Raw genomic sequence first — 23,862 nt, forward strand, 5'->3', positions numbered from 1 at the left:
AGCTCCATTCTTTCCAAATCATCAGGAATGCTTGATTTACTACCTGGCTAACCAGGAGCTCACAGGTATCTTCTCATCCTTGAGCCAAGGGCCTTCACTCATCACTGTTTCTTTCCTTGATTATTACTTGCAAGTGATAAATGTACTTGCTTTTCATCATCTCTTCTTCCAATACATGCCCCATGATGAGAAGGACTCAGCCTGGCTTGTTATTCCCATAAGGACAAAGGCCAACTAAAAATAAGAAGCTCGACTCTATGTAAAGGACTGAATTGTGCCCCACACTAAATTTGCATGTGGAAGTCCTACCCTCCAGTGTGACTTTATTGGAAGAGAGGGCCTTTAAAGAGTTAATTAAGGTTAGATGAGATGACAAGGATTGGGCTTCAGTGTGATAAGACTGGTGTTCTTCTAAGAGGAGAAAGAGACACAAGAGATCTCTCTCCCTGTGCATGGGGAAAAGGCCACATGGGAGGGAGTGAAAAGGTAACTGTCTCCAAGATAGGAAGAGCAGTCTCACCAAAAGCCAACCCCACTGGCACCTTCGTCTTAGACTTTCGGCCTCAAGAACAGTGAGGAAATAAATATCTGTTGTTTAACTTACCCAATCTGTAGTATTTTGTTAGAAGCCTATAATTACTAACTGACTCATATATTCTCCATGTTAAAAATAAGAAAAGAAGCACCTTTTGCTTAGGGCGTTTATTTTAGAAAGCTTGTACATCTTTGTCATATTGAAATGTATGTAAATATTCTTAAAAGATAACTTAGTCTCATTAATTTTAAGACCCAAAGATGCTGTTCTGAAAGCCTGGGAATCATCACTTTGAAAATTATCAAGGAAGATAACACCTCCATTTCTCAGGTTCAGTAGGAGGCTGGGAGGGTATGTTCCGCAGGTATCTTACTCCAAGTTGCAAGACAACCTCCTTTTATAAAGACATAAGAAGTTTATTTTTTTCTTTGGAAAAGCCAATTGTCTAACAGAGACGGTTACCCCAATTGCTAAGAACGTTTAAAATGAAAGGTGTGTGACAAATGGGACTGTAAAGTCCCCTTGAGGACAAGTTATTGCTTACCTTGAGAATTTGTATGTTAAAGGTTGTATCTGCTTTTTATATAAAAAGGTGAGAGTTGTGTTTTTTTTTTTTTTTTTTTTTTTTTTTTTTTTTTTTTTTTTTTTTTTTTTTTTCTGTCTTTGCAACTGCTGAGCTGATTTCCTGAGAAGTGCATCTCACTTTGGTTTCATGCTAAAAGAAATAAAGGTTATTCAATTAGAAAAAGAGGAAGTCAAATTGTCTCTATTTGCAGATGACATGATGGTATATTTAAAAGACCCCATTGTCTCAGCCCAAATCTCCTTAAGTTGATAAGCAACTTCAGCAAAGTCTCAGGATACAAAAACAATGTGCAAAAATTATGAGCATTCCTGTACATCAGCAACAGACACACAGAGAGCCAAATCATGAGTGACCTCCCATTCACAGTTGCTACAAAGAGAATAAAATACCTAGAAATACAACTAACAAAACATGTGAAGGACCTCGTCCAAAAGAAGGACAAACCACTGCTTAAGAAAATAAGAGAGGACAGAAACAGATATAAAAACATTTCATACGCATGGTCAGGAGGAATCGATATTGTGAAAATGACCATACTGCCCAAAATAATTTACATATTCAATGCTATCCCCATAAGCTACCAATGACTTTCTTCACAGAATTGGAAAATAAACACCTTCAGCTTTATACGGAACCAAAAGAGAACCTACATAGCCAAGACAATCCTAAGCACACAATTATGGAGACATCATACTACCTGACTTCAAACTGTACTACAAGACCACAGTAATAAAAACACCGTGGTACTGGTACCAATGTAGACCATACGGGACAGAACAGAGGCCTCGAAAGTAACACCACACAGCTACAACTGTCTGATCTTTGACAAACCTGACAAAAACAAGCCATGGGGAAAGGATACCCTAGGTAACAAATGGTGTTGGAAAACTGGCTAGCCACATGCAGAAAGCTGAAACTGGATCCCTTCCTTGCACCTTATATAAAAATCAACTCAGGATGGATTCAAGATTTAAAGATAAGACCTAACACCGTAAAAAACCTAGGCAGTACCATTCTGGACATAAGCATAGGCAAGGACTTCATGACTAAAACAGCAAAAGCAATGGCAACAGAAGCCAAAACAGACAAATGAGATCTAAACTTAAGAACTTCTGCACAGCAAAAGAAATTAGCATTAGAGTGAACTGGCAACCAAAAGAATGGGCAAAAAATTTTGTGACAGAGATGAAGAGACACTTTTCAAAAGAAGACATTCATGCAGCCAACAAACATGAAAAAAAAAAGCTCATCATCACTGATAACTAGAGAAATGCATATCAAAACCACTTTGAGGTACCATCTCATGCCAATTAGAATGGCAATCATTAAAAAATCTGGAGACAACAGATGTTGGAGACAATGTGGAGAAACAGGAATGCTTTTACACTGCTGTTGAGAGTGTAAATTGTTCAACCATTGTGGAAGACAGTGTGGTGATTCCTTCAGGATCTAGAAATAGAAATATTGTTGGACCCAGGAATCCCATTATTAGATATGTACCCAAGGGATTATAACACTTTCAATTATAAAGACACGTGTACACATATGTTTATTGTGGCACTGTTTACCATAGCAAGGACTCTGAACTAACCCAAATGCCCATCATAGATAGACTGGACAAGGAAAATATGTCACACATACACCATGGAATACTGTGCAGCCATAAAAAATAACTTCATGTCCTTTGCTGGAACATGGATGAAGCTGAAAACCATCATTCTCAGCAAACTGACACAAGAACAGAAAACCCAACATTGCATGTTCTCACTCATAAGTGGGTGCTGAATAATGAGAACACACAGACACAGGTAGGGGAACATCACACACTGGGGCCCAGGGGCTGAGGGGCTAGGGGAGGAATAGCAGGGTGTGGGCGAATTGGGGAGGGATAGCATTAGGAGAAATACCTAATGTAGATGACGGGGCAATGGATGAAGTAACAACCACCATGGCATGTGTATACCTATTGAACAAGCCTACATGATCTCCATATGTATTGCAGAACTTAAAACATAATATTTTTTTCTAAAATATAAGTGGATGGTGAACAATGAGACCACATGGACACAGGGAGGGGAACATCACACACTGGGGCTTGTGGGTGGTGGGGGAGGGGTGGGGAGGAACAGGCAGGGGTAGGGGGATTGGGAAGGGATAACACGAGAAATACCTAGTGTAGTTGATGGGAGGATCAGATGCAGCAAAGCACCAAGACGTGTGGATACCTATGTAACAAAATGCACGTTCTGCACATGTACCCCGGAAATTAAAGTGTAATAATAGTATTTCTTTCTCTTCTACCTTCGTGGAGAAGTTTTCTTGGTTGGGGGGAGATTTCGTTTTCAATTATGTGTCTCTAACACCTCCCAGTCTCCGTGAGAATGTTAAACATATATACATATATACATATATATGCATATGTATATGTATATATATATATATATATATTTATATATATATGTATATAAACATCTTCTAAATTAATACTTTATCTCTTCATCTGTATTAGTCCAATTTGCATTGCTGTAATAAAGGGATACCTGAGGCTGGGTAATTTATAGGGAAATGAGGGTGATTAGACTCATGGTTGTGCAGACTGTCCAAGAAGCATGGCACCAGCATCTGCTTCTTGTGAGACCTCAGGGAGCTTACAACCATGGCAGAAGGCAAAGGGGAGCTGGCATCTAACATAGTGAGAGAGGAAGCAAGAGAGAGACAGGGGCAGTATCACACTTTAACAACCAGATCTCAGTGAGTGAAGAGAGCAGGAATTCAGCCATTACTGTGAGGAGGGCACCAAGCCATTCAGGAAGGATCTGCCCGATGAGCCAACACCTCCCTCCCAGCAGGCCCTACCTCCAACACTGGGGATCACATTTCAACATGAGACTTGAAGGGCCCAAACATTCAAACGATATCACCATCTCTGTTACTACTGTATCTACACAGGTAATGAGGGGTTCTGTTAGACTTCATTACATCTTAATTCTGCTGCCCATATCAGATAAACAATGGTAGGCTGGTAATGAGGAATCAGAAGTAGAGGCCAAAAGTGGTTTTACTCAGATGGCCATAGCATCATTTTAAATGTTTGGAAAAATTAGATTTCTTGGGTTAGTGCACTGATTAGTGGAAAATGCCCTGTGCTTGCAGTTGGAAGAATGTGGATCTGAACTCCGTTCCACCACTGACTCTCTCTGTGAGTCTTACCAGTCTCCTAATTTCACCCTGAAGCCCAATCTCCTCATCTGAAAACATCTCTTGTTTCTTCTAGGGTCACTGAGAGACCAGATGAAATATTACAGGTGTGCTTTGTGTGATGAACACTTGTACCCTAGTGTTTTCTTAGTATTCACTAACCTTGCCATCTAAAGGGACTGACATTTACCAGCTAGTTTCCAAAGGGGCTTACTCCTAAAGGAAAGGAGAACTGATCTTTCCATTTCCAGTTCATCTGTCCATTCTTCTACTCCTTTAAACTTCTTCATAAAGACTTTCTTGCCTTTCAGCATTATATTCTATCTTTAATAACATAGGACATGGTGCTCACAGTTTTGCACATTTAATTTGTTCTGCATTGGGGGTTATGGTTCCTAAGGGAGATGCCCTATCAAGTTACCCTGTCTTTTCAGCTCAAGAATTCAAGGTGTTTATAAACTGAGGAAATACAATGACTTCAAGTGGAAAATAAAATGAAGAATAACTGCATACTACAAGATAGCAGTGCAATTTAGAGCTAGAACAGGCCTAGTGTGTTCTAAATCTAGCATAAACACATTTTATGTTATAAATATGGATTTTAAGTAAAAAACCAAGCTTTCTGTTGTGATTTATTTATTTAGGTTTCTCTCTAATTTGGTTGAGGTCTCTCTTTAAAGGAGGCCAGAAGCCAGCCCATCTCCAGGAGAGCCCTGGCCAGGAGGAAAGGAAGGCTCTGGGGTGTCAGTCAGGTAAGGCACAAGGAGGAGGCAACACCAAAACACAGGAACAGAAGAAATCTCTAACTTACACATCCTGGAGAAGGTCGGGGAGCGTCTGGAGGACGAGGGGCAGTCTGAAGGCCGTGAGGAACCAGAGAGCAGAGGGAGGGCCTGAAGCTTTCTTCTCGGGCTTTCCCGTGAGGGTGTGGCTTTGCTGATTTAAGAGAACACGTGGAGCTGGGCTTATTTACAGGGCTCTGGTGTCGACCATTAGGTTTTATCATGACCAGCAGCTGTGTGATGGGTGGGTTCTGACTCAGCGGGATGGGCCGCATCACGACCACTCAGGGAGGGGGAGGGTTACCCAGATCGGAGGGGATACAGTGAGACTGGGCTTCAGACAACTTAGGTCAGGTCTGAAAATGGATGCTGAGGCAGCAACTATTAAACACATTTATGGCAGCTTTCCCCGAAACCTGGCTTTTAAATCATTTATATTACACATGAACAAAAACTAAACTGAAAATATTTGGAAGTAACCCCTTTGGTTTGCACTAATAAGCGGGAATCAAGTTTCTAGGTTGTCCTGTTTTAAGTCAAATGACAATGTTATTTAAGTTCTCCTATTCGTAGGTTCTCCTATTATAAGTAAAATGACAATGTCACTTCATCTTAAAGCTAAGATATGAAAATAGAGAGGGAAATATGTAGCCCTTTACCTGAGGTGTCAAAGTGTTTCTGTTCATAAAGGCCGTTTTAAGTTTTAGTTTCAGATTGATCTTGTTACTTTAGTGCAGTCTAGGTGAAAATATTCTTTTGAGGCTGTAAGACACATGTTCCCATTTGGAAAAAAGCTATTTCATTGACCATATATGTTTCTACTATGACTGTCGAGTGTTTCTTTTATCTAGAGGTTTATATTGCTAAAGAAGTTGCCTATGGTTACAGTTTGCAGCCAACAAGTTACCCTGAATTAGCACAGGTGGCTCTTGCTATAGGAATGCTGTGGCGTGAGGCTTAACCATAGTTCTCATATTGTGGTTCCCGAACCAGCAGCATCAGTTGTGTCTGAGAACTTATTATAAATGCAGATTCTCAGACCCCACCCAGACCTACTGAATAAGAGACTCTGAGTGGAAACCAGCAATCTGTGGCCCAACATGCCCTACAGGTGATTCTGGACTGCACTAGAGAGCCATCAATTTAATGTTACAGAAACCCCTTTAGGGTTTCTGTAGCACATTGCTTCAGTAATATAAATGTTGACTTTATTTTACTTAATGGCATATGTGATATAAATGGTATATTAATGTCATATAAATGACTATAAATGGTAGCACATTACTTAAATAATATAAATGGTCAACATTTTAAAATTCTTTTAGCTGGTACTGAAAACCACCATCCTGTTTAACAAGGGTTCAGCCTAACAACAGTGGTGGTCATCACAATTCACAGTTTTGGCCAGTTGGTCCTGTTCATAGACACAGTCAGTGATTCACCCAGAGGACTCACAATGAGTTGCAAACACGTCCCTTCTGCAGAGCTCAGACCGGGATGCCTTTTGAGGTGCTAACTGGCAAAATAAGTTAAATGTCGTTGCGATTTACCCTGCCCTCATCTTCACCCTCATTCTGGGTCTTTGCTTTCCTTGAAACAGTCGCTTTCTCTGTGACCTTATTTATCCTCTCTCACTGTGTGCCCTTCCTCAAACTTGCAGAGAATCCACAAGATTCAGTAATCAGCTTCTGAAGGTAGTTTCAGAACTGACTGCTCTCTTAGCTATATCTCTATCTTAGTAAACACAGTCACTTACATGTCCTCCTGTTAACATCAGCACAAATAAATAAAACTGAATGTGTGCCTCACATCAGCTTCCTATCTGAGCGTCCACATTTTTGTCAGTGGGAGGTTGCACAGATCTACAAGTTACCCTGATTCCCCTTTCTCCTTTGCTGGCTTGACCCTGGAATGAGCTATAGATTTTCATAATATATATCATATTTATCCATTTCTCCATTACTGTATTTAGAATGTAAACACCGGAAATGGGAAACTGTTTTCCAAAAGGCCTTCTTCTGTCCCTTTCTTATTCCCTCCCTCTCTTTCTTCCCTTTCTCTTAATTCCGTCCTTTTTTCCTTCTCTCCTCCTTTCTTTCCTCCCCTTCCTTCCACAAACAGATGGCAAAAGAAATGATTTAGCTCCTCTCCTTCTAGGTGTCCCACTGACTAAGAGCAGCCTTTGCATTCTTGAGCCTCAAAGTTCTCCACGTTCTGCTGACAATCTACTTCTTTCATCTCCCCTCCATCCACTTCCTGTATTGACTCTTATTGTGTCTCAAACTCAGACACACCGAAAAGCCTGATTGAAAGAGATATTTGAGACCAAATCCTAGGGTTTCTGACACAGTAGTTTCATGGTAAATCCCAAGATTTAACATTTCTGAAAAGTTTTCATGTGCTACAGATAGAATGTTGGTATCTCCCACAAATTCATATGTCCAAGTCCTAACCCCACAGTGTGTCTGTATTTAGAGATGGGGTCTCTAAGGAAGTCAGTCAAGTTAAATGAAGTCATAGGGTTGGGCCCTGGCCTGATGAGATTAGTGTCCTTATAAAATAAGGTGTTCTTATAAAATAAAACACCAGAAAAAGGAAAGGAAAGGAAAGGAGAAAGGAAACGAAAGGAAAGAAGAAAGAAAATGAAAGGAAAGGAAAGGAAAGCAAAATCAGATGTGGGTGTAATGCACACTAGCATGAGCAGGGGTGCGGTGTTGGTGGTGGATAAGATAATCAGGGAAGCCTTCTCTGTGAATGTGATAGAAGTGAGGGATGAGCCCTGGGAACTAATTTGAAGTTTCTTCAAATGGTTGCAAGTAGATTTACCGTATGACTCAGTGATTCCATTGCTAGCTATATGCCCCAAAGACCTGAAAACAGGTGTTCAAACAAAAACTTGTATGCTCTTTAAATGTGTCAAGATCATAAATATGCAGGAAAGTCTTGGAAACAGTGTCAGGAAAACTGGATCAGAATGAAAAAACATATTTTACTCCCAAGCGGGGCAAGAGGTAAAAGGTAAATGAGTTTGTGAACTGAATTATCATGTAGGAACCATGCTGATTTCTTGATCTAGGGGTTATGCGGTGGTAACCTAGGAGAGTTTCCACACTTTGGATAAAATATACCGGAGTATTTTGTGGGATGTTGTAAATCTGGCACAGCAATAACTGGTGGGGACTCTAAGAAAAGAAACAGGTTATATTTTGCACTGCTACTGGAAGTTTCCTAGAAGTATGACATTATTAAAAAGTAAATTACTTTTTAAAACAACCATATCAATACTATGCCAGAAAAGCAGAGACGTCACCAAAATCCACTACAGAGGCTACTCTTCATCCAAAGCTGTGAACCCTTATAAAAGCCTCAATGTCAACCAACTCCACTTAGTAGATATTATTATACTTACTAGTATTAGAGGCTGCTGTGTGGACACATTAGTTTTACTGCACAGTGTGGATATTAGTGTTAGGGCATAGTGTACATATTATATTGGTGTTGTAGAACAGTGCAGATATTACATTAACATCAGGGAACCATACGGATAGTATTACATTAGCATTGGAAGCAACAGTGTGGATGTCAGATTAGCGTTAGAATATTATATTGGTGTGGATATTATGTTGGTGTTAGGGTACGGTATGGATATCATAGTAATGTTAGGGCACGGTGTGATTATTATATTAGAGGCCACTGTGAGAACATATCTTAGCAGCCACTGTGTCTGGATATTGACATTGATATCAGGATGTAGTCGTAATGATGGGATTTGGGGATTTCATTTTTCTAGATGAATTTCTTCCTTTGCTGAGTACTCTAAAGACTCTCTTCTCTGCACTCAAGGCCGTGGAAAGGAAGCTTTTTACTCACCAATGAACAAGACTTAGTTGACACCACCGTCGTGCTGCCCCGAGGAAGTCTTCGGGCACCTCAGAGGGAAGTTGGTCAGGGGTGGGTTCGTGCGCCCTCTGGTGGCACCAGAGCTCAGCACAGATACTCTTGCTCAGTTTCTCAGCAGACGTGCACCCCCGCCTGGCTGTCCTGAAATACCTATAAAATTCAATATTGAGTTTACTCAATGTAATAATTTTAGAAATTCAAACCAAAATGAAGCCCACTGTAGCCATTCCTTCCCAAAGACGGTGATGGAAGACTTTGGAAGCCATGTAGAATCAAATGAATATATACACAAATTAAGAAAAACAAAAACCTACTCAAAATAGTCCAGAGACTGTAATTTTAAATGCAAAACTATAAAAAATCTAAAAGAAAATCTATATGACGTTGAGTTTGGTGTTGACTTGTAACACAAAACATCAAATGCCAATTCATGAAAATATTGATAATGGACTTCATAAAACTAAGTATTCTACTGTGCAAAACTGTATGCAGAGAACAAAAAGAAAAGAGAGATGCGAGAAGATAATGACAAAACACATACGTGATTTTAAAACTGGGTAAATATCTGAACAGATACCTAACCGAAGCAAATATACTGATAGCAGGCAGGACATGGTGGCTCATGCCTGTCACCCCACATCTTTCGAAGGCTTAGACGGGTAAATATTCTGAGGTCAGAGTTCCAGACCAGCCTGGCCAACATGGCGAAACCCGTCTCTACTAAAAATACAAAAAATTAGCCACGTGTGCTGGTGGGCACCTGTAATCCCAGCTGCTTGGGAGGCTGAAGCAGGAGAATCGCTTAAACATGGGAGGTGGAGGGTGCAATGAGCCAGTATCGTGTCATTGCACTCCAACCTGGGTTACAGAGCAAGAAAGACTCCATCTCAAAAATATATATATGTATATATATATATATATATATATATATATATATATATATATACTGTTAACAACACATCTCATACATGTTGATATGTTTATACGAGGGGAAACTAGTTCGGGTCTACACAGGAAATCTGCATTTTCCTCCCTTTATTTAAAAATTGTAATTTTAAAAAATATCTCCTTACTTATTTGTACTAATAAGAAGCAGTAATTGACACTAACTACTCCCACTTTTCAAAACAAGGGCATTCATGATGCTGCAAAGTAATTTATGCAAACATATGTAATTTCAAAGAAATGCCTATTTTACAAGATTTATGTTAAAATAACACATCCATGTAAACATATTTATCATATATTTTTTCTTGTGGTGTGGTTCACTTTCTAGGAAATCTGGTCACCTTAGAACCAAGGAAAGACTTCAGATTTTGGACACTATTTCAATTTACAGCAGGACGTTTTCAAAAGTATAACTTAAAAAAAATTAAAATAGCAATTGATAGTGACTGAATCACTTATTATAATGAATGCCTGTCTTTGTTTTGTTTCCCAGCATTCCTTTTAGCTACAATACAACAAAAGCAAATATTTGCCACTGGAAAAAAATATTCAAAGAAAGACTGTAAAGGGAATTTGTGAGCACAATTATTCAATGTTTCATGATGATGCTTTCTAATACTGAAAAGTTAAAAGGGTTACTCAAAGTTATCCCCCCAAAGATGCTTTGAAGTAATCGATGAAACTAGAGAAACAAAAGTGGCAGGACAATCAATACGACTTTAGATGTCACTGTGTCTCGTGAGAAAAAGTAATTTACCTTTAGAGGATTGCTAAGAATGACCGGAAACCCAGACTCTGGAATGCATCTAAATTTAGTTGTCAATATCACTAGCAATGAAGGTGATAAAAAGGGATCTGTGTTTTATTTCTGTAATACAATACCAATGCAGTATTTAACGCTCCAAGGAAAATAAGTTATACCTGAAATACAGTTGACAATATCAGAATCAAAATAAGCTTCCTGACCAGGCACGGTGGCTCATGACTATAATCCCAACACTTTGAGGGGCCAAAGCAGGTGGATAATCTGAGGTAGGGAGATCGAGACCCGCCTGACAAACACGGAGAAACCCCATCTCTACTAAAAATACAAAAATTACCCAGGCTTGGTGGTGCATGCCTGTAATCCCAGCTACTGGGGAGGATGCGGCAAGACAATCGCTTAAACCAGGGAGGAGGTGGGTGTGCTGGGCCAAGATCACACCATTCCTCTGCCCTACTGTATGTGTAAAAATGCAAATTCACTGAACCAGACTAAATTGTATTCAGTGGAAGGCTGATCAAAAAATTCAAAAGAATGTAACTTTTGTTTTATCTACTTCTTACCTAGAACCACCCCCCACCCCGCCTTCCTACCTCCAGTTGTTCCACCTCACTGAACCGAATGACTTTACATCTTGCACATATTGATTGGTGTCTCATGTCTCTCTAAAATATATAAAAGCAAGCTCTACCCTGACCACCTTGGGCCCATGTTGTCAGGACCTCCTGAGGCTGTGTCATGGGTATGTCCATAACCTTGGCAAAATAAGCTTTCTACTTGACTGAGACCTGACTCAGATATTTAGGGATCACAATCCACAATCACCATGGTGTGACATTTGACTACAGCATTCAGTACAGAGATGAGCTATACAGGTATGGTATGTAGCCTGAAAGCAAGAAGCTATACCATATCACTTACACCATCCAGGTTTTACAAGGACACTTGATGGTGTGTGCACAAAGATGAAATCACTAAGGACACATTTCTTAGAAAGTATGCACATTGTTAGGAGACGCTTGAGTGTATTTTAAATGGTTAAAGCCTAGGAGGAAAAAAAAAAAAAAAAAAAAAAAAAAGCAACTGAACTCCTGTTATGGTTTAATAACAAAGCTTAATATAGTTAACATATTTCACCTAATCTAAGATGCTAATAATTAACACACATTATTTTATGCAACATCACAAATAGGCTGCCAATTAAACCAACTTTCTGAATGACAACAAAAATGTAAACTTTCTTCTATTAATGCCAGGAAAGTAAAATGAATATGAATCATGGTTTTGACATGTTAAAGCAAAAAAGGGGAAAGCTGTTAGCCTGAGGTCTTCCCTAAGCAAACGAAACCGAACTTCGAGGCATGCTAACTGACTTAAAAACGTTAACCAACCAACCAGTCAATGACAAAATACCCAGCTGCCAGCTGGCTGTATGACTATTGACGCTGAGGGAACCATCCCCACAACCGGCGGTCGCCCAACAGGAGCCAATGAGAAACCTCACTCAGCAGCCACCGCTGAGAGCTGGAAGACCCAAGCCCTGTTTCTCACTCTGGTGCTTCAGGCACGATTCAAGCATCATTCCTTCCTTCAAATTTGCCTAAAATTCTTCTAACCCCTAAATTCTAACTTTTAACCGTAACCCTTATCCCTAATCCTCACCCTAAACTCTAACGATACGTTAGTTTCTACGTTTGCACTGATATGTCAGTGTTGATTATTAAAACTTGCACTGCAGCCACCGGGCCTCGGGCGGGGAGAACCTAGGTGCGAAGGATTCAGAGGAGCTTTCGGTGTCCAGTTTTCCATACCGAGATCTTACCAGTCTCTGACCCTAAGCATTGAAGGGCTGCAAACAGGAAGGAATTTACTCACTGTAGACGTGGCCCAGAGTTGTAGCGAGGCTATGCCCGCTAGGCCTGTGCCATGGAGCATGCAGCTCCACACTCACGGTTCCCAACAGACATATACTGAGAAGACTGCAACCCCGCAGACCGGCAGGATGCCGCGTGATGCACGCCAGGGCCTGGATGCCACACCACGCAAGCCGGCGCTGGGACGATGCACCACATGCCCCTAACCCCAACCCACCCCTAATCCCTAACCCCTAACCCTAACCCTGAGCCTAACCACGTTAAGTATAGGTTGCAATGAGCACAGATTGTGCTAATGCTCTCCACCTTTGGCAACAGAGCTACACTCTGTCTCAAAAAGGAAAAATACAAAAAAATAGCTAGGCATGGTAGTAGGAGACTAATCTCAACTACTTTAGGGGGCTGAGGCAGGGGACTTTTTGAACCCAGGTAATGAAGGTTACAGTGAACTGAGATCGCCCCACTACACTCGAACCTGGACAACAGTGCAAGACTTCATCTGCAAAGGAAAATAGAGACACAGTTAAACACACACTGCACTAATAAGACATGCAAACAGACATCAGGCACATAACAAGATGATCAGTATCATTACCATTACGACCATCTACACCGAAACCACAATGGCATATACCTTTGACACACACTAGAAAGGCTATAATCTAAAGAAATGTAAAATAACAAGTGTTAGCAAGGTCTGAGAGAAATGACCATCCTTAAATACCGTATGGGGAATATAAAATAGTGCAGCCTTTTTTGTTTAAACATGTATGTTACTGCAATTTAGGTTTTGGGGTACATTTGAAGAATATTCAAGATTGTCGCATAGGTACATACTTGGCAATGTGGTTTGCTGCCTTTCTCCCTATCGCCTATATCTGGCATTTGTCCCCATGATATCCCTCCCCAACTCCCACTACATGCCCTCCACAGACCCCAGTGTGTGATGCTCACCTCCCTTTGTCCATGTGTTCTCACTGTTTAACACCCGCCTATGAGTGAGAACATGCAGTGTTTGATTTTCTGTTCCTCTGTCAGTTTGCCGAGATTGATGCTTTCCAGGTTCATCCGTGTCCGTACAAAGGACACGAACTCGTCGTTTTCTATGTATATGTGCCACATTTTCCCTGTCCAGTCTATCATCGTTGGGCATTTGGGTTGGTTCCAAGTCTTTGCTATTGTAAACCATGCTGCAATGAACATTCGTGTGCACGTGTCCTTGTAATAGAACCATTTATAATCCTTTGGATATATACTCAGTAATGGGATTGCTAGGTCAAATGGAATTTCTATTTCTAGGTCCTTGAGGAATTGGCACACTGTCTTCCACAATGGTTGAACTAATTTGCACTCCCACCAACAGTGTAAAAGTGTTCCTATTTCTCCACATCCTCTCCAGCATCTGTCGTCTCTAGATTTTTTAACGATGGCCATTCTAACTGGCAGGAGATGGTATCTCAATGTAGTGTTGATTTGCATTTTTCTACTGCAGCCTATTTTTAACACAGTTTGCTGATTCCTCAAAAAGTTAAAAATACGCCGGGCATGATAGCCAATGCCTATAATCACAGCACACTGGGAGACAGAGACAGGTGGATTACATGAGCCCGGGAGTTAAAAGCTAGCCAGGATGACACAGCAAAACCCAACCTCTACTAGAAATACAAAAATTAACCAGGCATGGTGGCACACACCTGTAGTCCCAGCTACATGGGAGGCTGAGACAGGAGGATTGCGTGAGCCCAGAATGTGGAGGCTGCAGTAAGCTGAGATTGCATCACTGCACTGCAGCCTAGGAGACAGCACAAGACCTCATCTCAAAATGGAAAGGCCAAACATGGTGACTCACACCTGTAATCCCAGCACTTTGAGGGGTGGAGGCAGAAGGATCTCTTGAAGTCAGCAGTTAAAAACCACCTTGGCCAGCATGGCAAAACCCGGTCTCTACTAAAAATATGAAAATTATCCGGGTGTGGTGGTATGCACCTGTAATCCCAGCTACTTTGGAGGCTGATGCAGGAGAATTGCTTGAACCCAAGAGACTGAGGTTCCAGTGAGCTGATATCAGGCCACTGCACTCCAGCCTGGCCAACAGAGAGGCAAGATCGCACCAAAAAAAAAAAAAAAAAAAAAAAAAAAAAGAAAGAAAGAAAGAAAAAGAAAGAAAAGAAAAGAAAACCATAATGCCTGGGACTGGAGGAGTGTAGTGGCTCACGCCTATAATCCAGCACTTTGGCAGACTGAGACGAGCATGTACCTCAGGTTGGGAGTTTGAGACCAGCCTTACCAACATAGAGAAACCTCGTCTCTACTGAAAATACAAAAATTAACTGGGCGTGGTGGTGCTCACCTGAGGAATCACTTGAACTTGGGAGGTGGAAGTTGCAGTAAGCCGATTGTGCTACTACACTCCAGGCCTGGGTGTCAGAGCGAGACTCCATCTCCAAAAGAAAAAAAAAAATACAAAAACTTAGCTGGGCATGTTAACAGGAGCCTGTAATCTCAGCTACTCGAAAGGTGAGACACAAGAGTCATGTGAACCCAAGAGTGGGAGGTTGCAGTGAGCCGAGATCGCACCACTGCACTTTAGCCTGGGTAAAAGTGCAAGACTCCATCTCAAATTAAAAAAAGAAAGTGAAAAGACAGCACACAGTGCATTATATATCTAACAACAGTCTGTTAACCACAGTGTATAATTTGTCTGACTCAACAACAAAAGCAACCAAATTACAAAATCTAAAAACAGCTGAACACACACTTCAACAATATGACATGCAAATGGAAAACAAGCACATAACAGGATGATCAATATAACTCTCATTATGGCAATCTACATGGAAACCACAATGATAAACTCCTTTAACACACACTCAAAAGGCTATAATCCAAATAAATAGAAAATAACAAGTGTTAGCAAGGTCAGAGAGAAATCACCATACTTAAATACCACATGTGAATATAAAATGGTGCAGCCTATTTTTAACATAGTTTCGTATTTACTCACAAGTGAAAAATAGTCTGGGCACAATAGCTGATGCCTGCAACCACAGCACATTGGGAGGCCGAGACAGGTAAATCACGTTGAGTCCAGCAGTTGACGATAACCCAGGACGACTTAGCAAAACCCCATCTCAACTAAAAATACAAAAATTAGCCAGGCATGGTGGCACACACCTGTAGTCACAGCTACTGGAGAGGCTGACACAGGAGGATTGCTTGAGCCCAGAATGTGGAGGTTGCAGTAAGCCGAGATTACACCACTGCACTCCAGCCTGGGAGACAGCACAAGACCCCGTCTCAAAAAAGAAAGGCCGGGCATGGCAGCTCATGCCTGTAATCCCAGCATTTTGGGAGGCCGAAGCAGAAAGATCGCTTGAGGTCAGGAGTTCGATACCAGCTTGCCCAACATGGTGAAACCCCGGTACCTGTAATCTCAGTTACTTGGGAGGCTGAGGCACAAGAATTGCTTGAACCCAGGAGGCAGAGGTTCCAGTGAGTAGTTGTCAGGCCACTGCACTCCAGCCCGGCAGACAGAGCAAGACCTATCTCAAAATAAAAAAGAAAGAAAACCAAAATACCTAGGAGTGGCAGGTGCAGTGGCTCACGCCTGTAATCCCAGCACTATGGGGAGTTGAGGCAAGCAAATCAACTGAGGTTGAGAGTTTGAGACCAGCCTGACCATTGTGGAGAAACAACATCTCTATAAAAAATACAAAAAATTTGCCGGGCGTGGTGGCACAGGTCTGTAATCCCAGCTAGTCAGAAGGCTCAGGGAGAAGAATCGCATGAACCCTGGAGGTGGAAGTTGCAGTGAGCCGATATTGCACTAATGCACTCCTGCCTGGGTGACACAGCAACAGTAATACACCATCTCAAAAATCAATAAATAAATACAGAAAATTGGCTGGGCATGGTACTGGGAGTATGTAATGTCAGCTACTTGGCAGGCTGAGGCAGGAGAATCATCTGAAACCAGGAGGTAGAGGTTGCCATGAGCCGAGATCACACTACTGCACTCCAGCCAGGGAAACAGAGCTAGACTCTGTCCATCTCATGAAAAAAAAAAAAAAAAAAAAAAAAAAAAAAAAGATAGGGGGAACACAACCCACAGAAAGGAAGAAAATATTTGTGCATTACATGTCTAACAGTCTGTTAGCCACGATGTGTTATTTGTATAAATCAACAACAAAAACAACCAAATTACTAAATGGAGAAACAGCTGAACCCACACTCCGCCAATAAAACACTGAAATGTAAAACAGGCACATAAGAGATGGGTAATATCATTATCATTAGGGCCATCTTAACTGTATGACATACTCAATGTCATACACAATGACATACACACGCTTTGCCAAAAATACATGTTAATGGAAAACAAGCACATAAAAAGATGATCACTATCATGACTATGGCCATCTAAACTGAAACTATGACATACTCCCGCACACACACTAGAAAGGATATAATCCAACAAATGTTAATTAACAAGTGTTGGCAAGGTGAGAGAGAAACCACAATCTTTAAATACTGTACAGGGAACAAAATCGGTGCATCCTGTGTTTCACATAGTTCGGTAATTCCTCAAAAAGAAAAAAAAACTAGCTGGGCACGTCAGTTGATGCCTGTAATCCCAGCACAAGGGGAAGCTGAGGCAGGTGCATTGCGTGACTCCAGGAGTTCAAGACCAGCAAGGATGACAAAGCAAAACCACCTCTCTACTGGAAATACAAAAATTAGCCAGTTCATAGTGGCACACACCTTCAGTCCAGCTTGGGTGCCAGCATAAGATCCTGTCTCAAAAAAGAAAGCATGGCCATGGTGGTTCATGCCTGTAATCCCAGCACAAGGGGAAGCTGATGCAGGTGCATCATGTGACTCCAGGAGTTCAAGACCAGCAAGGACGACATAGCAAAACCACCTCTCTACTGAAAATGCCCAAATTAGCCAGTTCATGGTGACACACACCTGTAATCCCAGCACTTTGGTAGGCTGAGACGGACAAATCATTTAACATTCGGAGTTCAAGACCAGCTTGGCCAATATGGCCACTCAGACCCTGGATTCTACCTCTGCAGCCCACCTGCACCTGAACCCTCCTCCCCACATCGGTAAAAGCCTGGAACTCTCAGAACAGCAGACCTCACCAGCCATGGAACTTGATAGTCCTCAAGTTCCTGAGGATGGAGCTGCTGAGCCGGGCCCTCAAGTCCTTCTGCCTCATTTGCTCTCCTGGGATTGGAGGGGAGAGAGAGATGAAGACACGGCTGGTCCAGAATTATCCCCTGCACCCTGACAGTCACCCTGCAGAAAATCCCACTGATCTCACCAAGTGTGTCCCAAAGCTGCCTGCCTCTCCGCATCTCTGACCCTCAGTCCTGATCCATCCACCGTTATCCTGTGTCTGGACTCCTGCAGGAGCTGACCCAGGAGCGTTTCCCCAGGGAGGCAGCTTCTGATGCCCAGAGAACAGAGGCTGCCCCTGAGCCCACCTGTGGATGGCACTATCAGAAAGGCTACCTGGAGGTGAGTAATGCCTGAGCTACATCTTTTTTTCTTCCTTTCACATTTTTGGTGGGGTTTGGGGAGGGGGGAGATCTCACTATGTTGCTCTGGCTGGCCTCAAGCTCTTGAGCTCAAGTGATCCTCTGCCCTAGGCCTCCTAAAGTGCTGGGATTACAGCCTGAGCTACACATAAAATGACCAGGAGGTGGACACCAGGAAGGCAGAGGATGGGGCTGGGAAGAGGGAGGGGAGGCTTTGAGACAGGGAACAGCATGACTCAGAGGACACAGTGCGGCCAGAGGAGTGTGTGGGAAGGGTCACTTGGCACTTTCGGGTCAGGCAGGAATTTGGGGTCTCCTGTGCTTCACTGGGTGAGGGGGGCATCATCAGAAGGCAGCTGCCTGGAGAAGAATTTTTATTTTTTGAGATGGAGTCTTGCTCTTACCAGGCTGGAGTGTAGTGATGCAATCTCAGCTCACTGCAACCTCCGCCTCCTGTGTTCAAGCGGTTCTCCTGCCTGAGATTCTGGAGTAGCTGAGATGATAGGTGCCTGCCACCATGCTTAGATAATCTTTGTAGTTTTTAATAGAAATAGCATTTTGCCATGTTGGCCAGGCTGCTTTTGAACTCCTGATCTCAGGTGATCCGCCTGCCTCCACCTCCCAAAGTGCTGGGATTACAGGTGTGAGCCACCATGCCTGAAGGAGGCCACGCAGGAGGCTGGAGAAACAGTCCAAGTGACAGATGGACATTGGGACAGCTGGGCATAGAGAGGAAATAAACTCCTTCCCTTCATGCCCCTTGCCTCCCTCCCTCTCTCCCGCCTTTCTTTCCTTTCTTCCCTACTCCTTTCTTCTGCTCTCCCGCCCTTTCTTTCTTCCCTTTTTTCCTTTCCTCCCTCCCCCCTCTCTTCCTTCTCTCCCTCATTCCTTCTCTTCCTCCTTCAACTCTTTCCTTCCCTCCATCTGTCCTCCCCTTTCCTATGTGTCCTTGCCTCCCTCCTCTTCACTCCTCCCCTCCTCTCCTTTCTCCCCTCCCTCCTTTCTTCCCTTCATCTCTCCCTCCCTTCTCTCCACCCTCCTATCTTCTGTAGTTCTCAAACACTGATCCAGCACCTTCTGCATGAGGAGCACTAACTAGATACTGAGTCTGCCACAGGGAGTGGCCCGTGCTGCTGTGGAGCTTCCAGTCTAAGGAGAGCGAGGCCATCGGCCCCTGCCAGGAGCCTCCTGCAGGGCCCTTTAGGAAGTGCGAAGTGCTGGGGAAAAGCAAAAACAAACCCAGGACAGGCCAAGGAAGGGAGCTGCTGGGAGGAGAGGGATGGGCGGGCCATGTCCTTGCTGGATGGTGGTGAGGGAGGCAGCCCTGACTGCAGGGGGTGCTGGAGGGGACAATGGTCTTCTGGAAGGAGGGTGGTCCAGGTGGAGGGAACAGCTAAAGCAGATGCCTGGAGGGATGTGTGAACATCAGGCAGGTGTGAGGATGGGGAAGAATGGTAGGTGGAAAACGGAGGGAGACTGGTGGAAGGTGAGGCTGGAGGCAATGAGGCAGCCCAGGGTGAGCCTGGTGGGCCACTCTGGGGCCTTTGGCTCAGATCGAGAAAAATGGGGCCGCTGTGGGTCTGAGCAGAGGAGGGTGCAATGGATTCAGCTCACACAGGTCTCCTGTGGCTGGAAGGGCAGAGAGGCTGGGACAGAAGTAGGGAGTGAGCCAGGGCCTTGCTTCTGGATGCATTTTCAAGGTGATGCCAAGCACATCTTCTGACTAACGGAGTGCAGGAGAAAAAGGCATTGATCTGACCCAGGGCCCGGGGCCTGAACACTAGAGAGAGGAGTCCCCATCCATTGCGATGGGGAAGGAGCGGGGCAGATCTGCACAATGGGCAACTCACAGAGACAAGAACAAAGACAGACCCACCGGCTCCCACTCAGCTCTCCCCTCCCCATCGCCCATGCCAGGGCCTGTGTCTCCCTCCCTACTGCCTGCCTGGTCCATCCCTTTCCCAAAAGCCAAACCTAACAGCGATTCCTCTTCTTGGTGATGAAGAAATTCAGAAGGAGGAGGCTCAGGAAGACAGCGATGGCAGTGAGGGAGGAGGGCACAGAGGGCACAGAATGTCAGGAGATCCCAAGGAGCCCAGCTGCCAGAGGTGTGTGAACCACAGCAACTGCATCTTGAATAGGAGATGGGTAAAAGGAGGCTGAGACCTACTGGGCTGCGTTCCCAGGCGGGGAAGGCATTCTAAGTCACAGGATGACATAGGAGGTCAGCACAAGATACAGGTCACAGAGACATTGTCGATAAAACAGGCTGCAGTAAAGAAGCCAATCCAAAACCCATCAAAACCAAGATGGCCAGGAGAGTGACCTCTGGTCGTCCTCGCTGCCACATTGCCACCAGTGCCTTGACAGTTTATAAATGCCATGGCAACATCAGAAAGTTGCCCTGTATGATCTAAAAAAGGGGAGTCATGAATAATCTACCCCCCCATTCAGCATGTCATGAAGAAATAACCCTAAAGATGGGCACCAGTGCCCTCTGGGCTGCTCTATGGAGTAACCATTCTATCTTTACTTTCCTAAAAAACTTGCTTGTCTAGGAAAGCATAAACTTGCTCTGTGGCTCACACCTGTAACCCCAGCACTTTGGGAGGCTGAGGGAGGCGGATCACCTGAGGTCAAGAGTTTGAGAGCAGCCTGGCCAACATGGTGAAACCCCATCTCTACTAAAAATATAAAAATTAGCCAGGTGTGGTGGCAAGCACCTGTGATCCCAGCTACTTAGGAGACTGAAGCAGAAAAATCACTTGAACCCCAGAGGAGTAGGTTGTAGTGAGCCAAGATCACACCACTGCCCTCTATCTAGCCTGGGCAACAGAGTGAGACTCCATCTGAATAACAAACAAAAAAAAAAAACCACCAACCAAACAAAAAAAAAAAAAAAAAATGTGTTTTCACTTTATGTACTCACCCCGAGTTGTTTCTTGCACGAGATTCAAGAACCCTCCCTTGGGGTCTGGATCGGGTCCCCTTTCCTGTAACACAGCTGCAGATCCTGCAGGGGGTCAGACTTGGGTCCTAAGATGCAGTCGGGGAATGTCATAATGGCAGCCACCAGGTCTCAGGGATCTGGGCTCATGGGGGTCTGCTGGGTCAGGAGGCACCTGCTGAATATGGGGTTCTTCAATGTCAGGGAGGGGAATGGTCCACTTACACGATGGGGAGAGGGTTATATTCAAGACAGAACATGCACGCACATGGCGGACTATGAGATGTTCCTGGCCACAACAGTGAAATTGGGACCTCTGGAATCAGGACCAGGTTCAAATCCTGACTCTGACGCTTGTGAGTGTGGCCTTGGGGCAAGCCACCTCCCTAATGTGCAATTCTCTTGTCTGTACAATGGGAACAGAGTTGTCTTTATTTTGCATGTTTGCTTATTACATTTAATTATTTCCCTAATCTTCATTTTACCCTCATGAGGGTTGTCAGACTTAGCAAAGCATCATACAGATGCACAGTTACCTTCGAAGACAAAGAGTAAATAAGGTTTTAGTTTAAGTCTCGTGCATTATTTGAGACATACACGAAGAGTCCAAAACTCACACTTCACTGGATGTCCTGTGTTTTCTCTGGCAACCCGGCTCCCCACCGACGTGGTGCTTTTGGGATAGTTATCTCCCGCTCTCAGCTTTGGTTTCTATATCTGGAAAATGTGGAAGTGGGAGGTAGAATAAATGATTTTGAAGTTGCTGTGACTTTCTGAGAGTCCTTCACATGTTACTTGAACCCATTCTCTTGCCAAGCCCAAGCCCCACCCCAACTCCAGTCTGCATGCCTCAGTTTCCCCTCTCAGTCCTTAGGAATACTGTTTTTTTTAAAAAAAACTGGAGTCTCGCTTTGTTACCCAGGCTAAAGGGCAGTGTCCCGATCTTGGCTCACTGCAACCTCTGCTTCCCAACCAATGCTGTCTCAGCCTCCCGAGTAGCTGGGATTATAGGCGTGAATCATTATGCCTGGCTATTTTTTATATTTTTAGTATAAAAATTAGGGTTTCACCATATAGGGTTTCACCATGTTGCCAGGCTGGTCTCTACTGGCCTCAAGTGAACTACCCATCTCAGCCTCCCTAAGTACTGGGATTACAGGTTTGACCCACCCCACCCAGCTCAAAGACAATGGAACACTACTTTCTAATCTTGAGTCAGTTTCACTTATGCAGCAATGGAGCCAGCTGGTGGCTCCATGGAGAAGTGCCCTGAGGGTAAACTGCCCGCAGCAGGGATCGGAAAAACACTCAAAGGAATCTGACAGAAGATTAGCATCTCTGGGAGAAAAAATGGTTCAATAAACTGTAGCAACCCCAGTATCCACACCTCCTTCACCAGGATCTCATGGTGATGTTAGGAGCTGTCTACCAAGAGGCAGGAAAAATGCACAGGGAAAGTGACACAGTGCATTATCTGCAGGTATCTTGGTCTTCTCTGATTTTTTTTTTTTTTTTTTTTTTTTTTTTTTTTTTTTTTGGTGGAGTCTTGCAATGTCCCTCAGGCTGGAGTGCAGTGGTGTAATCTCATCTAACTGCAACTTACACCTCCCGGGTTCAACTGATTCTCCTGCCTCAGCCTCCTTAGTAGCTGGGATTACAGGGGCCTGCCACACCATGCCTGGCTAAGTTTTGTATTTTCAGTAGAGATGAGGTTTTGCCATGTTGTCCAGGCTGGTCTTGAACTCCTGACATCAAGTGATCCACCTGCCTCAGACTCCTAAAGTGCTGAAATTACAGGCATGAGCAACCACACACAGCCTGGTCTCCTCTGATTTTAGCAATGATGGTGTCGACCTGATCAATTGCCCTGAATTTTCCCTTGTTCTTCCTGTCTGTCTCTTTCTTCCTAATGAAGACAAGTATGCACTACACATCAATCACTGTCTGAGTGCCTTCTATTGAATTTGCTAAGCACCTAATGTTTGCAAGGCCCTAGAATACAAGGTGAAGGAATTAGAAAAAAGTCCTGGCCCCTAGTCCTGCCAAAAACAATCATATGTATGCGCATTTGATTTTTTAAAAAGTATTCAATTATAATCAAAATGCCACTAACATTTTCACAAGGTCAGGCGCAGTGGCTCACACCTGTAATCTCAGCACTTTGAGAGGCCAAGATGGGTGTATCATTTGAGGTCAGGAGTTGGAGGCCAGCCTGGCTGACGTGGTGAAACCTGGTGTCTACTAAAAATACAAAAATGAGCCAAACCCAGTGGCACACGCCTATAATCCCAGCTCCTCAGGGGGCCGAGACTGGAGAACTGTTTGAACCCAAGAGGCAGAGGTTGCAGTGAACTGAGATTGTACCACTGCACTCCAGCCTGGGTGATGTAGCCAGACTCTGTCTCAAGAAAATAAAACATTTTTTACTATTTTTAGAAAGAGTGTCTTGCTCTGTCTCAGAGCTGGAATTCAGTGGCGTGATCACAGTTCACTGAAACCTTGAACTGCTGGGCTCAAGGGATCCTCCTGCCTCAGCCTCCCAAGTAGTTAGTACTATAGGTGCACACTATAACCAACATGCCCAGTTAATATAATTTTTTTTTTTTTGTAAAGATAAGATCTCTCTGGTTGGTATGTTACTCAGACTAGCCTTGATCTCCTGGCATCCAGTGATCCTCCCACCTCAGCCTCCATATGCCATTATACCTTAATGGTACCTAGCCAGGGCTTAGTACTTAAATGTACTTAGTATTTAAATGTACTTAGCCAGAATCACCTATACC

This window comes from Saimiri boliviensis, chromosome 6 (genome assembly GCF_048565385.1).
Source record: "Saimiri boliviensis isolate mSaiBol1 chromosome 6, mSaiBol1.pri, whole genome shotgun sequence".
NCBI lineage: Eukaryota > Metazoa > Chordata > Mammalia > Primates > Cebidae > Saimiri > Saimiri boliviensis.